At 46.0% G+C, this 16,119-nt stretch overlaps 1 long non-coding RNA gene across 1 annotated transcript; it reads right to left on the bottom strand.

The window, feature by feature from the left end:
* Window positions 1–14,543: 14,543 nt before the first annotated feature.
* LOC129655679 (uncharacterized) lies at window positions 14,544–15,736 on the bottom strand. The gene is made up of 3 exons (XR_008716076.1): window positions 15,635–15,736; window positions 15,266–15,447; window positions 14,544–14,939 (listed from the first exon to the last, which is right to left on the bottom strand). It is a non-coding gene; the product is annotated as an uncharacterized LOC129655679 (long non-coding RNA).
* Window positions 15,737–16,119: the final 383 nt, after the last annotated feature.

The following is a 16,119-nucleotide window of genomic DNA, read 5'->3' as shown; positions in this document are numbered from 1 at the left end:
CAGTCACGTCAATCCATCAGGCCACTCTTCTGCTGAAAAATCTACAGGGTCTCCAAGCACTTGCAAGATGGTATCCAAAGCCTTGAGCCTAGCATCTGAATCCTCCAATCAGCCATAAGTAACCAGCTCCAGCCCCATTCTTCCTCTTCTTGCATGACTGCCTCCTCTGATCCAGCCTGTTGAACACCAATGTGGTCATGCCTCTGGGTCTTTGCCCCTACTATACTCTCCTCCTTTGGACAAATTTCTGCACTTCCTTCAATGTCCTGCTCAAATACCCATTTCTCCACCTCTCTTATCAAGGAACTCCAGGAAATTTTGGTCTCTTTTCCTTCTGTTTCCAGAACATCAGACGCAAATATTCATTTCAGCACTTCCAGTGCTATTATATATATTTATACATGTTCATATTCCCCATTGATCTGTGAGCTCTTTGAAGGCAAGGCCCATGTCCTAGGAATATCTTATAATACAACAGTAGGGGATTAATAAATGTTTGCCTAATATAATAGAGATGGACAATAAATATAAGTAAAAATGCTCAACCTCCCTAATAGTGGGGATTTCCCTGATGGTCTAGTGGTTAAGACTCTGTAACTCCAATGCAGGGGGCACAAATTTGATCATTGGTCAGGGAAGTAAGATTCCATATGCTGCGTGACACCACCAAAAAGTTTTGCTTCCCTGGTAGCTCACATGGTAAAGAGTCTTCCTGAAATACGAGAGGCCCGGGTTTGATCCCTGGGTCAGGAAGATCCTCTGAAGAAGGAAATGGCAACCCACTCCAGGAGTCTTGCCTGAAAAATCCCATGGACGGAGGAGCCTGGGGGGCTACGGTCCATGGAATCACAAAGAGTTGGACATGACTGAGAGACTAACACTTTCTCTAGGAGTAAAGGAAATGCAAATGATAACAAAAATAAGATGCCATTTTCACGTATTGGAGTAGCAAAAATTGTAAATGATTGATAATATCCAGTTCTGATGAATATGTGAGGGCAAGGACTGGAGAGTACAGGAATTGCTACAATCTTTTAGAAGTCATCTGCTAACAGTTAGAATAAGTATACCTGTTGACTCTTCACTAACTCTATTATGAATTTATCCTATAGAAATAAAACCACTTGCACATAACGGATACTGTTTATCTATTGCTTCGTAACAAATTGCCCCAAGCTTAGATGCTTGAAACAACATCCACGTATTATCTCACAGTTTCTCTGGGTCAGGAATCCAAGCACTTCTTAGCTGGGTCCTCTGGCTCAGAATCTCTCGTGAGGCTGCCATCAAGGTTTCTGCTGAGGGACTTCTCTGGTGGTCCCATGGTTAAGAATTTGCCTGCCAATGCAGGGGACGCAGGTTCAATTCCTGGTCTGGGAACTAAGATCCCACATTCCATGGGGCAACTAAGTTTGTTCACCACACCTACTGAGCCTGTGCCCTAGAGCCCGTGCTCCACAGCAAGAGAAGCCACTGCAATGAGAAACCTACGCACCACCACAAAGAGTAGTTCCCTCTCGCTTCAACTAGAGAATGCCTACACCCCGCAACAAAAACCCAGCACAGACAAAAATAATAAATAAATAAATAACAATTTTTTTAAAGGTGTCTGCCAGGGATGCAGTCATCCAAAGGCTTGATTGTGGAAGGATCTGTTTTCAAGCTCACCTGCATGGTTGCTGGCACGATCAACTTCTCCAGGGCTTTTGGATGGAGGTCTTCAGTTCCTCACTGGTGGTTGGCTAAAAACCACCCTCACTTCCTTGCCAGGTGGCTCTCTGTATCAGAACAAGCCCAAGAGGAGAGCCAGAGAGAGAAGATCAAGACAGCAGAAGCTGCAGTCTTTTGTAACTAATCCCAGAAGTGACATCCTATCACCATTGCCATATTCTAGTCATTAGAAGCAGGTCACTGGGTCCAGCTCACACTCAAGGAGAGGAGAATACACAAGGGCATGAATACAGGAGGTAAGGGTCATTGGGAACCATGTCAGAAGCTATCTACACAGGTTGTGTGTGTGTGTTTGTGTGTGTGTGTTAGCATGAATCACAAAGAAAGCTATGAAAAGAACTCTCCAAACCAGAGGTTCCTGGGGAGAGGAGCAGGATTGGAGAGGGAAGAAAAGTATAAGGAGTAAATACTTGATTTTTTTTTTTTTTTTAGAATCTCTATTTCATTTGACTTCTGAAATAAGTAAGCATTGCTTTTACAACTAAATAAATTAAATTAATATAAAATCAGATAATCAATGCCAAAAGTATCCTGTGAATTGAAAGGGGAAAATCCATCCTAGCTTCGAGAGAGAGGTGGAAAATCAAGGAAGGCTCCACAGAGGAGATGGTATTTGGAATGAGTCTTGAAATACAGGCTAAGATAGGATGTGCAGAAATGGTAGGAATGACACAGAAAGAGAAGGACAAAACAGAAGGCAAATTAACTTTCCAAGAGCCAGAGCAGTCAAGGTAACCAGGGGAACAGAGCCCACACACTCAGCTGAGGCACCCGGGCCAACCAGGCATGTGTCTACCTGGCTTTCTCCAACTCCAACTCAGAGGGGCTACAGAAGGCTCTTTAGAGGCTGTGGCAACTGCCAGGGTCTCTGGTAGAAGGTTCTAGGCTTTTGTACCTGCTCATACTGCTTCCAAACCCCAATCACAAGCACTAGTCCCATTCTAAGAGGTCCGTGGGCAAAGGTCCTCAGGAGCCTGAAGCTTGTCCTATTGAAGCTCTCAAAGAGACCCAGTAGGAGAGGAGAAACTGCACTTAAGGGAACCTCTATTCATCTCAGAGACAGAGTCCACGCTCTGGTTGCTGTCTGGAGCAAATCCCTCCCTAGCCATTAACTTCATTAATCACCCAACCTACCTCCAGGGAGAACCAGCTCCATCAGAGCCACAGTGCCGGGCTGGCTCCCGCACAGTGGTCCCTGGGACAAAAGAGAAATTAGAAACACAGAGCTGAATCCAGCAAAAGGGTTGTGGTTATATATAAAAGTAAACCACAAGAAACATAATCCTTCAAAGACTTTCCCGATCACCTGCTCTGGGAGAGGCCTCACACGGGGCTTAGGGGAAGGGGAGGCTTAGAGCCAGCTCCGGGGCCTGGTTATGGCCCTTGGCCATATTATTGTTTTTGTTGTTGTTGTTCAGTCGCTCAGTCATGTCTGACTCTTTGCAATCCCATGGACTGTAGCATGCCAGGCTTCCCTGTCCTTCATTATCTCCCAGAGTTGGCCCAAACTCATGTCCATTGAGTCAGTGATGCCATCCAAACATCTCATCCTCTGTCACCCCCCTTCTCCTCCTGTCTTCAATCTTTCCCAGCATCAGGGTCTTTTCCAATGAGTCGGCTCTTCACATCAGGTGGCCAAAGGATTGGAGCTTCAGCATTAGTCCTTCCAATGAATATTCAGGGCTGATTTCCTTTAGGATTGACTGGTTTGATCCTCCTTGCAGTTCAAGGGACTCTCAAGAGACTTCTCTAGCACCATAGTTCGAAAGCATCAGTTCTTTGGTGCTCAGCCTTCTTTATGGTCCAACTCTCACATTTGTACATGACTACTGGAAAAACCACAGCTTTGACTTTGCAGACCTATGTGGGGGTCAAGAAAACTGTATCAGTCCGTCCAGCAGGATGGTGTTGTGGATAAAGGAGGTGGGCAGTCAAGGACAGTTTCACAAAGAGGAAGAAACAGGTGAACTGGGTTTTGAAGAGTGAAAAGGAGGCTGATGAGAAGAGAGAGAGATCAGGTACCTCAAGCAGAGGAAACTGCACAGGCAAAGACATGGCATCTGGGTCTGCAGTTCAGTGGGGCTGAACAGGAAAGAGGGGAGGTGAGGGGAAGGGTAGTGGGAGCTGAGAGAGGAAGGGAGGACAGGGCAAGCTGGTGAGAGCGCTTACAAGACAAAGTGTGACAAGTTTTCTTGACTGTAACCTGGGGGCTGTGGTTCATTAAAGATGATTTTTAAAAGTATAACCAGTGGGGAAAGATACAGAAATGGATGGAGAAAGAAAGACAAGACAAGGAATGGACTTTTACTTATGTCTTTTGGGGGTTTTTATAGAAAGTCTATTACTGTTACATTTTTTTAAGAATTTTACACTTTATCTCTTGGCTAACATGGCAAATAATTGACAATAGCTGTGATTTATTAAGGACTTACACTAAGGTCTTTCCACACATTATCTTGCTTAATCCTCACACTAACCCTCTGAAATAGGTACTATCATACCCATTTGCCAGATGAGAAACTGAAGGCCTGGGAGATAAGGTGACGCTGAAGGTCACACACACACATAAGCAAATGAGCCAGAATTTGAACCCAGGTTTGCTGACCCCAAGCCTTAGTTCCTAACACTCAACTCCACAGCCTCCTGGTAGTACACAGGACAGGAAGCAAGCTCGTCACTTTCAATAGATGCAGTGAGGCCAGGAGACAACAGAGCCAGCTTTGGACCATCTGGGTAGGCTGGGGCCCTGGACACCAGGCCAATGTGCCAGGATGGAATGTACAGGCAAGATGTGAAGTCCTGGACTTGGGAGCAAAGCCCCTGCCCAAGCAGTCTCACCAGAGACTCACATACTGTGCTGATCCCAGAGTCCCCACTTGCCTCCCAGCCCTAGGTTAGGAGAGTCAGACTAGGAAGCCCTCATCCCATCAGAGGCAGAGTGGGATGAGGTGGACTGGGGACAAGCTCTGGTTGATTTCAGCCCATAGCCTCTGGCAATGGCTGATCCCCTTGTCACTTCTGTTCCCATCACCATCCCTACTAGCCTCCCCTCTGGTGACCCTGATGAAGCCAGGGTTCAGCCCTGGACCACCTCAACCTTGGAGAAACAAGGTTGAGACGAGGGAGGTTGGAAGACCCTGCTGGGTGACTTCAGGGGATCACCCTAGTGGCCAATAAGTGGTTTATAAGTTTTTTTTTTTAACTGCAGACCCTTCTCTTCGATTGAATCTTATCTGGAGCCCAGTATGTGAACTGGGTAATGTAGGAGTGTCTCTGGTTGAAATCAGGTTGGGGCTGGACTCCCCACTCATCTTCCAACACCCCAGGGGTTCCTGAGAGGTCTGGAAGGGGTCAACTGAACACAGTAGGAAACCCACTAAGCTAGATCTTTAAAAGGCCCCTAGCTCAGAAATGCTCTGACCCTCTAATTCCTTGTGAATAATCCTAAAACAAACTAATACATATTATTAACTTTGCACCAGGCACTAAGCTAAGGATGTTACACAAATCCTCTCATTTAATTCTCATCATAAACCTGTAAGTAGGTTCTATCATCACATGGCATAGACTGCCAGCTGCCCACCCAGCTCTGTTCTCCCCTTCCTGTGGATAGATTTGAAGCTGGATGCATAGCTAGACTACATTTCCCAGCATCCCTTTCAGTGAGGTAAGACCATGTGACCAAGTTCTGTCCAATAGCATGTGAGCAAGGGACATGTGCGCCACTTCCAGGCCAGGGCACTTACGGGAGTAAGTGAACTTGAGACCCTTTGCTGCAGCACTGCTTTGCTTGCATGTGGACACAACTCTCCTGCAACAACTTTACTTTGTATAATATACAAAGAAACTATACAGGACTGAAAATAACAGCATGAATGCTCAGTTATGGCAAATTCTAGACAAATGATACAAAGAGACCAAAAAAACCCAAATGCCGCTTTTAAAGAGCCTGGAGAAAAAGCAGCGGATCGGAACAAAAGTAGAGCACTGAGCATGCCCCCGGCACACAACATCCTAGACGTGGGCAAGCCACCTAAGCCACGCCCCCAGCCCCACCCCTGAACACACCCCTATCCTCGCCCCATTTAAGGAACAAGCTCAGCCCCCTCCAGGAGCAGCAAGCAAGGGAACTTGTTTGTTCTCTCCTACGTGTTGCAGCAAGGGCCCCATTAAAGCCTTGCCTGAATTTCTTGTCTGGCCTCTGATGAATTTCTATAGGTTAAGGAAACCAAGAACCCTGGTCAGTAACAAACCCTCTCACCTCCCACCCTCTGGCAGGGACCTGGACCACCAGAGAAGCCCAGTTTTTTGAAATGGTGGGTTTTGGGCCCCTGAATTTGCCCAGAGTGGCAGCACCCTCTGCTGACCTGGAGCCATTTCTATTCTGCTTAAGCCATCGCAGTGTAGATGTCTGTGTGAGCAGTCTGACCTCTCATAGGCCCATTTCTCAGAGGAGGAAGGAGGAAGAAACAATAACTTTCTAAGATCACCCAGCTACTGGCAGAATATTGAAGCCACTCAGTCTGATTCTAAGGGCTTTGCCCTCATATCGTGACACTCAGCTCCCAGATGTTATAAAATTAACAGTGCCCAAACTTGGAGCCACTGAGATGTCTTTCAGTGGGTGAGTGAACAAGAAAACTGGTACATCTGTATACGGGGCTCTTACTCAGAGATGCAGAGAAGGGAGCTAGCCAGCTACGAGAAGACATGGCAGAAACGTAAACGCATCTCACTAAGGGAAAGAAGCCCATTTGAAAAGGTTACATAGTGTAGGAGTCCAACTATGTGGCATTCTGGAAAGTGCAGAACTGTGGAGACAGTGCTTGCCAGGAGTTCAGGGAAGGATGGAGAAATGGAGCACAGGAGATTTTCAGGGGAGTGACACTACTCTGTAAGATTTCGTAATGCTGACATTTGTCAAAACCCCCAGAATATACAACACAAAAAGTGAACCCTAGAGTAAACTAGGGCTTTAGAGAATAATAATGGATCAGCACTGGTTCATCAGCTATTCAAATATACCCCACTAACACAAGATGCAAACAATAGGGAAAACTGGAGGAGAAGCAGTATACTCTTTACCTTCTAATCAATTTTTCTGTAAACCAAAATTTCCTTTAAAAATAAATTCTATTAATTTAAGTATATGTATAGTTTCTGTAAAAATTAATGCATGGAAAAAAATATTTTTCCAGGTGCCATACACTCTGATCAACATTCATTTAATCTTCCTACTAATTTATGATGTAGGTACTGTTGTTATCCCATTTTTCAGATGAGGAAATCAAGGCCCTGAGAAGTCAAGCCAGGACAGAACTCCTATTTGTTTGACTTCCCGCCATCCTTCCTCCCCAAGACCAGCTCCCTCCACCTTCCATGGACACTTGCCCTCCATGAGGTGGGTGCCAGCTCTCCACCCCAGAAAAGCCTGCAGGTTACATGTGCTGGCCCTTTCTCTTGGGATCCAGGTTGATTAAGGCTCAGAGCAGCCATATGAGGGAGGCTCCAAGGTCACCCAGCCTCCCTGGGTGACCAAACCTCCAGACTCCCTGTGTAGTGCTCTTCCCTATGTGGAGCACTCACTCAGGATAGATCAGTCCCAGGGCCCCTGCACCCCCAACACACACACACAGGCAGGCACACATACACACACATGCCCTTCCATTCTGTCATTTGACCCTCAAACAGGCTGTGGATTTCCAGAGGACACAAAGCCCTTCAGGACTCATGCAAGCTTACATTTCTCACCAAGAACTGAGGGTCATTTGGGGACATTTTTTTTTCCTGGAGATTTTCAAGATCTCCTTCAAAATGCAGAACCACACCTTCACATTAGCACAAGGAATCACTTTTCCTGCTCTCTGCAACCCCTGGAGGGGGACTGGAGGAATGTATCAAATTCTTAATTTAAGAAAAAAATCCCCAGTGCCTACATGTGGTGAAAAAAGCCATTTCGTATGTTGGAGGTGTTAGGAAGACCGTGCTGCCTGAAAAATACCGATCTGACTACAGTTCCTGGGATGCTGGGCCTCCCTGTAAAGGAAATAGGAGCTGATCCAACTTTGGTGTTTAAAGGACATAAGCACAGTTCAGGGACAGCATGAGGTCTGACTGTCAGGACTGTGGGCTATCCATTACCTTAGGATGGGGGCAAGGGGGAGGGATGATTCCAACCCTACCAAGTTTGATGAAACGTGCTAACTCCATTCCACGGTAAGTGGCAGGGACAGCACTGGAGCCAAGCAAGCAGCCTCGAAAGCTCTCCAAGCCTTCAAGGATGAGAGGCCCCAGTCTGTAGTCCCTTTGCTCTAGAAGGGGGAACCAAGGCTCTGGGATCTGACAAGCCCCTGCTGGCTGTGTGATCTTGGGCATGTTACCTAACATCTCTGAGCTTTTATTTCCTCCTTTGAAAAAGATTGACACAAAACTGTAGGATTCAATGAGATAATGCAGGGAAACCACGGAGCAAATGGAAACATTCAATAATAAACATTAGTAATTTTGTGACGATGATGATTAGTTGACAGCTAGCCAGGTTCTTACAAATTATCTCACCTTCTCATCATCCAGATGGGAAAACTGAGGTCCGGAGAAGAAAGGGGACTTGCTCAAGATCATGCAGCAAGCTAGAAGATCTAGGCCCCAGGTCTCTGTTTTCTTAGACCAAGTCTTTCTCCAGCACACATAGTGATCATGTTCTGAGGCTATCTCAGAAATATAAAGAATATTCCAACAGCCATGTGAGTTCTACAGCAGAACCAGGTCTGGGACAAGATAATTATTGAGAAGAGAAAGCCTGACCAAAAGGCAGCCCTTCCATTTGCTGGCCACTCATTCTCTGAGCTGGCCATAGTCATTCATATATGGGAGAATTTGAACTAAGAGATATAAAAGAGTTTTTAGGGATAGGCAGTGGAGCCAAAGCATTACTACAAACAAAGCTAGTGGAGATGATGGAATTCCAGCTGAGCTATTAGAAATCCTAAAAGATGATGCTGTTAAAGTGCTGCACTCAATATGTCAGCAAATTTGGAAAACTTAGCAGTGGCCACAGGACTGAAAAAGATCAGTTCTCATTCCAATCCCAAAGAAGGGGAATGCCAAAGAAGGTTCAAACTACCATACAATTGCACTCATCTCACATGCAATTAATAGTAAGGTTATGCTCAAAATCCTTCAAGCTAGACTTCAGTAGTACATGAATCGACAAACTTCCCGATGGGTTTTGAAGAGGTAGAGGAACCAGAGATCACATTGCCAACATTCGTTGGATCATGGAGAAAGCAAGGGGATTCCAGAAAAACATCTGCTTCATTGACTATGCTAACGCTTTTGACTGTGTGTATCACAACAACCTCTTCTTAAAGAGATTGGAGTACTAGAACACTTTACCTGTCTCCTGAGAAATCTGTATGCAGGTCAAGAAGCAACGATTTGAACCAGATATGGAACAACTGACTGGTTCAAAATTGGGAAAAGAGTACAACAAGGCTGTATACTGTTACCCTAGTTATTTAACCTATATGAAGAGTACATCACGCAAAATGCTAGGTTGAATGAATCACAAGCTGGAATCAAGATTGTAAGAAAAATCAACAACCTCAGATATGCAGATGACACCACTCCAATGGCAGAAAGTGACAGAGGAACTAAAGAGCTTCTTGATGAGGGTGAAAGAGGAGACTGAAAAAGCTGACTTGACACTTAATATTTGAAAAAACTAAGATCATGGTTTCTGGTCCCATCACTTCATGGCAAGTAGAAGGGGAAAAAATGGAAACAGTATAGACTTTATGTTCTTGGCCTCCAAAAATCACTGCACATGGTGACTGCAGCCATGAAATTAAAAGATGCTTGCTCTTTGGAAGAAAAGCTATGACCAACCTAGATAGCATATTAAAAAGCAGAGACATCGCTTTGCCAACAAAGGTCCATCTGGTCAAAGCTATAGTTTTTCCAAGTAGTCATATACAGATGTGGGAGTTGGACCATAAAGAAGGCTGAGCACCAAAGAATTGATGCTTTCAAACTGTGGTGCTGGAGAAGACTCTTGAGAGTCCCTTGGGCTGCAAGGAGATCAAACCAGTCAATCCTAAAGGAAATCAACCCTGAATATTCATTGGAAGGCCTGTTGCTGAAGCTGAAGCTCCGATACTTTGGCCACCTTATGCAAAGAGTCGACTCATTGGAAAAGACCCTGATGCTGGCAAAGACTGAAAGCCAAAGGAGAAGGGGGCAGCAGAGAATGAGATGGTTAGATAGCATCACAGACTAGATGGACATGAGTTTGAGCAAACTCCAGGAGATAGCAGAGGACAGAGGAAACTGGCGAGCTGCAGTCCATGAGGTCGAAAAGAGTCAGATACTACTGAGCAACTGAACAGCAATGGAGCCCAAGGCTATGTGGATGCAGGAGGAGTGATGGGGAGGTAGGGCAGCTTAGAGAGTCATGTGATCTCAGACAGCTGAAAGGAGAGTAGTTACAAGGGTGATGGAATATGGGTGCTGAAGCAGGCAAAGGCAGCAGAATCTCAGACAGCCCTCTGGAGAGTGCTGAGACAGGGATGCAAGCCAGATGCTCAGTTAATGGGAGGCAATATTCATTAGTGTTCCTCTCCCTGGGATGGTGGGAAAGCTCTGAAAAGAGTCCAGAAAGAGACTCCAGAAAGACAAGCCATCAGCCACAGTGATATCCACAGAGCAATGAAAGCTAAGGACACTGATACAGGAGGCTGGCAATAATTCCCTGGAAAGAAAACCCCACCAGGCACCCAGATATAAGAGGAGCGGGTCCCTGAGATTAGGAAATGATGGAAAGAAGTAAAGTTCTCTCAAACCCTGGACCAGAGCTCACCCATGGGCTCCATCCTCTTTACCTGTGGCAGCTGCTTTCAAGTACCTGAATGGGTATTTTTTTTCCCCCTGCAGAAATTAGCAGAGACCTGGAAGTTAAATTTCAGGAAAAGCATCAAAAGGCAGGCGAAATCCTTCTGCATTCTTCTTGGGTTTAGAACAAAGACTGGCAGAATAGCCCAGGCTGGAGCCAGAGAGAACAGAGGCTTTTTACAATGAAATGCTTCTGTGGATGATGAGGCTGCAGAGAAGGCGAGAGGGACCCCCTCAATTCTTGGTACTAATGAGGTTATTGGGGAGGAGGGTGGGAAAGAAGTGGCACAAAGCTACCCGGCTTTATCCAAATCCCACCATCTCCAGAGCCAGTTCTCCCCAACCAGAGTAGCTGCAGGCTTGACAAGGCAGCTGGGGCTGGAACCACGTGTTCTCTTTACATAAGTGGGTCTCAGGGTACGGCTGAGTGAAGCACCTACTTGGAGAGGGCACAGGGATTGCACGACTAGATGTCAGTGACCAGCGGGAGCAGATTAAGAAGTGTTGATCAGTATGATTATCCCTGCCTCTCATTGTCCATTCTCCACTCCAGCTGCGTTCATGGGAAAATGATCTGGAGAAGCACTGAGAAGTCCAGAGAGCAAGGGCTGCCACACACGTGGTCTGCTGAGCGGTACAACGTGGCTGGTGTCTGGGGCCACTCCCCACAGGCACCATCAGCCACCCCGGAACATGAAGACAATCCCCATTGTGCAGTCAGAGTCCCATTCTCGACCACCACCCACTAGCTCAGGTTGTCTTCCCTCCTTGGAGTCACTTGTCACTTGGCCCTGAACTTTCTGACAAGCACCCTCTTAAGCCCAGGAAGGCTGACCCTCCCCCTTCCAGGAGCCACTGTGACTCCACATTTTCTCAAGGTTTCTGCCTTTTCCATGTCTCTGATTCTGCCCTTCTTGGCTAGAATTAGATGCAAGGTAGTAGTTCCCACTGCTACTTCCTCTCCCCTCAGAGAAACGAAAGACAGGTAAGATCTCATCAGGGCCTCTTTGTCCTACCAAATGCATTGACCAAGTGTGCAAGTTGCCCACCCTTGGGCCCACACGATGACCTGCACCCAGTCACCTCCTCCATCTTCCCCAAGAGGCTATGACCCACCATCCAGCCACGGTCCGTTGTCTTCTTCTCTTGCCTTCTAATGACAGTAATAAAATTGTTTTTAAGCCATCATTTCTCCAGGAAAAGGAAAAGCCAGGCACTGTGCTATGTTTTACATAAATATCTCAGATAACCCTCACAATTAGCCTGGGGGTAGGAATTCTCCCCATTTACCAGATGAGGAAACTGAGCTCAGAGAACAAGGGTCTCGCAGCTGAAAAGTGACAGAACAAGGGTTTTAACTCATGCGTGTTTAACCCCAAAGTCAGGGCTCTGTACCTGGGGCTAGACATCCACCAATGCCCTAAAGTTCCCACAAAAGGGCCCTCATGCATTTCGACATGTTTAGAACCTCCATGGCCACCTCCTCCCCCTTCAGACCTTTGACTGAAGTCACAGTTCCCTTCCCCCGCCCTATCCCTAATTCTCAGCACCTACATTCAGCGCCAGTAGGTGCCCTGCAGATATCCGAGAATGGAGGAATGGATGAGTTAACGAATCCTGAGTTTCCATCCCAGGTTCACACATGTATCTTGACCTCACCAAGGCTAAGAGGACTGCGTCCAGCTCCTTTTGTAGGTGCTTTTTGTCGGAGGTCTCTCAGCACCTCCTTTTGGTGGGCCTCCTAACTCCAGTGTCGAGCCAGAACTCCTCTACAATTTTTCAGGTTTTCCTCCTTTAAAATTTGATTCAATGAACACTTATCAAGACCCTACTGTGTGCCAGGCTCTAGGAGATCAAAGATCAATCACAAGCCACCCCATCCTCCTGGAGCTTAGGTGGCCAGGGAGGAAGACATAGGGATAATAATTCAGGTTAAACTGAGATCAGCACCTGGACTGAAACTTGGAAATGCCAAATCATCCCCCAAAAGCCGTCAGGCCAGGATCTGGGTCATCGTCTGGCCCTGAAATCAATCCCCTGCCTTCATCATGTGTTCTCAAACCAGGCACTCACCTGCCACAAACTCCTTTCTCTCCTTAGTTCCAAGAAGAAGCAGATAGATCATGAAGGCCCTTATAACCTCTGGTAAGCATCATGGCCAAGATATCATGGGGCAAGTTGCCAGAAAAAGCTCAGAGACTTAGGAGATTCTGAGCTTGGAGTACAGTGGCCAAACAGCTAGAATCCTATGGCTGTATTTACAGAAGCACAGGCTCACTCAAGGGCGGTGTCCCTTTAGCCAGAGGTTGACGCTCAAATGCCCAGAGGCCAAGTAGCCCAAAGGGCAAAGGAGTGAAGGGGCTGGGTGTAAGGCCTTGGAAAGGAAGTGCAGCCAGGCCTATCTGGACTGCAGAATGCTGGAGGGTGCAGATCTGTCCCAGGAGGGACAGCCTCTGCTCAACCCAGCCAAGAGCTCTATCCTGTGGGGATGTGGACCTCGTGTGGCCAGGTGTTCTGTTTCTCCAGAGTAAGCCAGAAAGCTTTGCATGTGGCTCTCTGGACCTTCACACATTGGAAAAAAATTCGGATTTTCTCTTTTTTTCCATGTTTGAATCATTTGTGTTTCCTTTTTTTAAACTTTTTGTTAGTGTATAGTTGGTTTACAGTGCTGTGTTAGTTTCAGGTGTACAGCAAAGTGATTCAATTATACATATACATGAAAGAAAGAAAGTGTTAGTTGCTGAGTCATATCCGATTCTTTGTAACCCCATGGACTGTAGCCCACCGGGCTCCTCTGTCCATGGAATTTTCCAGGCAAGACCGTTGGAGTGGGTTGCCATTCCCTTCTCCAGGGAAGCTTCTCAACCAGGGATTGAACCTGGGTCTCCCACATTGCAGGTGGATTCTTTACCATCTGAGCCACCAAGGAACTTCACATACGTCTCCCCTTTTTTAGATTCTTATTCCAATAGGCCATTACAGAGTATTGAGTAGAGTTCCCTGTGCTATACCATAGGTCCTTATTTGTTATCTCTATATAAAGTAGCCTATATATGTTCAAATTATTTTCAAACACTGCAAGTTGATGGTATGTGCTGAATAAGCATATATGTGGGCATGATGTGGCCATTGGTTTACAAACTCTGCCGTAGGCTCTGCTACTCTAGTCTCCCCTAGAGGACAGTGTTCTTTCTGTGGACACCACTTCGAGAAATGCAGGCAAGACCCAGAGCCAAGTCACCAGAGCTGTGGGGACATGAAAGCTTGATGGGGGGAATGGCAGAGGAGGACATGTGCTTCTTAGTTACTAAGGCTGGGGAAGAGGAGGCTGGCAAGGAAGAGACGCAGAGATTGGGAAGCTACGTTCCTAAACTAAAACTAACACAATCTCACCAAGTGTTGGTATTTCAATTTTCTACTGTTATATAACAAAGCACCCCGAATCTTAGGGCTTAAAACTGGAAGGGGAAGAGGGAATGAGAAGTTAATTGTGTAATGGGTACAGAGGCCAGTCTGGAATGATGCAAAAGTTCTGGAATTGACAGCAATGATGGCTGCATGACAAGGTGATTATACTTATGATTATACTTAATACCACTGAACTGTGCACTTAGAGGCAGCTAAAATGGTCAGTTTTATGCTATCTTTATTTTACCACAATAAAAAAAAAAGCAGTGACCTATATGGGAAAAGAATCTAAAAAAGAGTTGATGTATGTATTTGTATAATTGAATGACTTTGCTGTATAGCAGAAAGTATCACAACATTGCAAATCAATTGTATTCCAATTAAAACTCCTTTTTTAAAAAAAAAGCAGTGAATTTTATTTTGTGTAAGTTAATAAAGCTGATAAATATTTTTAAATTTTTATTATTCTAACCAGATTGCACTAAATTTTACTTAGTATATTTTAACTTTCCTAGTGGCTCAAATGGTAAAGAGTCTGCCTGCAATGCAGGAGACCCAGATTCGATCCCCGGGTCAGGAAGATCCCCTGGAGAAGGAAATGGCAACCCACTCCAGTATTCTTGCCTGGGAAATACCATGGACAGAGGAGCCTGGTGGGCTACAGTCCACCAGGGTTGCAAAGAGTCAGACACAACTGAGTGACTTACATTTCATGCAATGCAATATGATGGCAGATTAAACAACTAGTAGAAAAACACTTTCTCTGTCCCCCTAAAAAAACCTTACAACAGTGTTTTTTTCTTTTTCATGAGTCTGAGTATTAACCAGGGAACCTCAATTCTCCTCCATGTAGCCTCTCAGCCTCTAGCTGGTCCAGCAGTGTTCCCACACAGCACGAAGGTCTCAGTGCCCTGAAGGAGAAGGAGAAAGTTGTAAGCCCTCTTAAGGCGTAGTTTTGAAGTCCTGAGACATCACCTCTACCAGGGTTCAGTCAAGGGATCAGAATCTTTACCAGTGCTTTGAGATAAGGCATTTATTGTGTTGGTAACAAAGTTTCTTCAGGACTTTCCATAACATACAGTTCATTCAGGTTTTTCTGTACAATGTTATGGAAAAGATCGAAATAACTCTTTGGCCAACCCAATATTATAGGAACCATACTTCAACCATTATGAGATGAGCTGAGAAAGTGAGGGTCTGGAGGAAAAGTTGGAGGATCAGAGAAAGAGCTACTGACCAGTCACTTGGCAAAGTCAAGAGTATCCAGCATCAAAGTGGGACCACACCGGGGGCGGGGTGTGGAGACTTCTGTACAGAGCTGGTGCTGAGTGGTTTCCAACTCCACGGGTCTGCAACCAAGTGCTTGGTGGTGGGCCTGAGCCACTGTCGGCCATCAGAGTAGGCGGCCAGAGAGGAGAGCTGGACGTAGAGAGAGGCAAGCCAGGACAAGTTGAAACCTGCTGGGCACCTCTGCATCTGCTGCTGCTTCTGACTATAACGATTTTCCAAGAGTAATGGCTGCTGTGTCCCCTCCATCTTCCAAACAGCTTCCACTTTGGTGGATTCTCATCATGGTCCACACAGGGAGGGGGAGTCCCAGACTCACCAAGTCAAGTACCAATCACCACCGTCAGTGCGCTAATGGAGAAAACTGGGCGAAAGACTTGAACTCAGGGCCGTCCTGACTGCTCGGGGAGGTATGCTCTCCAGACATGATTGGGGGGCTTCGAGCCTGCAGGCAGACTTGTTTTAAGTAGCTCCAAAAAAGAAGACTTAAGGAAGACTGTGTTGAGCCCGTGATCTCAGTGCCTCAATTTGCCAGCTGTGTGATTTTGGACAAGTTGCTTCAGATCTCTGAACCTCAGTTTCTCTATCTTCAAATTATGGGACACCAATTCCAGCTTCATGGAGCCATACCTGGTGCAGTGTCTGACACCATAGTTGGAACTCATTACATTCAATTTCCCTTCCCCCCAGTTTCAGTGAGTGGCTATGTCTAACATAAGATAAGCCAGGTGTTATGCTTAAAACTGTAAGTTCTAGGGAGACAGATTTTGGATGAGGGCTAGCATCATAACCATCCAGTCCTGG

Source organism: Bubalus kerabau, chromosome 6, assembly GCF_029407905.1.
Source record: "Bubalus kerabau isolate K-KA32 ecotype Philippines breed swamp buffalo chromosome 6, PCC_UOA_SB_1v2, whole genome shotgun sequence".
Lineage (NCBI taxonomy): Eukaryota > Metazoa > Chordata > Mammalia > Artiodactyla > Bovidae > Bubalus > Bubalus kerabau.
This window is presented reverse-complemented; position numbering and strand designations above follow the sequence as displayed.